The following is a 2,500-nucleotide window of genomic DNA, read 5'->3' on the forward strand; positions in this document are numbered from 1 at the left end:
AAACCACTGAATTATTCTGTATTGTATATATTAATCCCATCTTTCTTTTGTCTAGTCCTAGTGGTTAGCAAAGAATGGTTACCTTTTTTTGGTAAAAGTGTAAATCTTTATTTAAGATGTTTATTAAATATTTCACACTTGGTATCTTTCCTAGGAACTTCATATTTACCACAATGAAATCCCTGTTAAACCAGTCACTGCTAGTCCTCAATGAATGATTCTATTTAGAGTTTATGTCCAGGCTCTCTTTTTAATTGTTATGTGTTCCTGGAAAGGTATCTATTGTATGTAAGTTTCAGCTTTTAAAGATAACATAGGGATGGATACAAGGGTGATGTTGTGATGTGATAAGACAGAAGAAACCCTCAGGGAAGGTGAGGACATTGGGAATCAGGTAGACAATCCTGGATAGAATCAACCTGCTTGGAGTCTATATTCTATGATTCCTTACTCCCTCTGCTGCCTATAGAGAAAGTGAGACAACATGTAACCAGCTGAAATTAATTTTATTGTTTGAAGCAAAAGATAAATTTGTTTCAGCAAATGTTACCCTACTGAACTGCACTGACTTACTTTGGGTTTCATCATCCTGGTTCATTTACTCTCTAAATTATGAACAACTGAGCAACATATGATAGTGTTATTTTTAGTAGGTAGTAACAATTAATACAGCACTTTACCAACTGAAATTAGGCAATCAACAACTGTAACAGCAACATATATGACTTTTCCAAAATGAAAAAATGTTAATATATTTAAAAAATTATGACACCTGAAGTTAGAATCAGGATATAAAATTAAAATTCTTCTGTCTTTTCACCATTTCATGCAGTTTTCTATTTTCTTTTCTCTTTCTTTTCTTATTTCTCTTCTTTCTTTTTTATTCATTTTTCTTATCTTTCTTCTTCTTACCTTCTCAAACTTTCTTTTAAAGAAGATGGAAATCTGAAATGAACTTTATACATTAGGTTCCTCCATTGACTTTATGTTGTGAGATGTGAGAGTTTCTGTTATATAAATTTGCAATTTCAAATGCTAAGAGGTCTTAAAAACTAGCAAAAGCTTTGGAATAGAAAAAGCAGTGAAGGTCATCATCTGGTGGTGGTGAAGAGACCGTATTTTTAGCATCTTTGCTAGTACACTCTTAACAAAAGGTGAAATGACTGTAATCCTTCATTATTTTCATTCAGATGACAACTGAATTCAGTTGTTTGAGCAACTAGAATTTGCCGGGACCCATGCTCCTAACTTGAGAAGCAAGGATGAAGAGTCACAGTCATGCCCTGTTTCATGTATGTGCAAATATGAAGTGTATTACATAGCATAGTAATAAATACAGCATAGTTCCCAGGGAAATTAGCAACAAAGTAAGTAAGGTTCTTCTTTTCTTAATCTGGCACGTTTATTACAGTTTGAATTTTTTCTTATTTATTTACTCATTCGCATGTCCTGGGGCATTTGTGTGTGTGTCCATGCAGGTTCCATAGCTGCTAGTACAGGTCAGAGGTATACAAGCTTGGACAACTTTCAGGACCTGGTTCTCCTTCCACAGTATGGGTGCTGGGGATAGGACTCAAGTGGTTCGACTTAGTGGCACCATCCTTACCTTGCCTGCTGAGTCATCATGCCAGTGCCACAGCTTTTTGAGGTTTGAGTTCCTCCTGCTTTTGTGGATTCTACAGATTTAGCTCAGGCTGAAAGACTTGTAAAGAAAGCACCTTTTCATACAGAGCTATTTTGCCAGCCTTGGCCTTTACTTTCTTCTTTTAGCAGAGACAGAATTAAGGGATGAGCTGGAGGGTGAGGGAGACTGAGAGGAGAGGGAAAAATGTAAAGTGAATAAATAAAAATTAATTTAAAAGAGATTTCAAGGAGAACATTACAGAAAAAATAATTTTATTTTATTCTGTATATTCAGGGTCTCCAATGATATGTAGTGAGATTAAAAGGTATATTAATCATTAAAAATGTTTACATACAAATAGCTTATATAGTTTTCATTTGATCTAAGAGAGAAGCAGTTAAAATATACTAACTCATTGGGACTCTATCTGCCTCTCTGTATGTGTCTCTTTGTCTCTGTCTCCCTCTCTATCACACATACACACATACAGAGACACACACAAACAATTTTGCCTAATGTGATATAACTATCCCTTGTACAACTTCAAATGCATTATAAGTTTTAGAATAGGTGACAATGTCTCTTGAGGGACATTGTTTTAGTAACTCAAAAATTAAGTATGATGACCACTGATATTATCTTAATTGATTTTATGTTACCTGATAAACTTTATTCTTAACAAAATATGCTAGAAAGGCTGATGTCAATTATAATCCTCCTTTCTGCAACTGGTCCTCTTGCCTTGGCTGGCATTTATAACTACCTCATTCTACCACCATTCTATATTTTCATCCACTCCTCTTTAAGCACTCAGAAGGACTTGGCTTGTGTCCTGGAGGAGTAACCCATACCTTCCTTCCCAAAGTATCTGTATCT

The sequence above is a fragment of the Mastomys coucha genome, unplaced genomic scaffold (assembly GCF_008632895.1).
Source record: "Mastomys coucha isolate ucsf_1 unplaced genomic scaffold, UCSF_Mcou_1 pScaffold15, whole genome shotgun sequence".
NCBI lineage: Eukaryota > Metazoa > Chordata > Mammalia > Rodentia > Muridae > Mastomys > Mastomys coucha.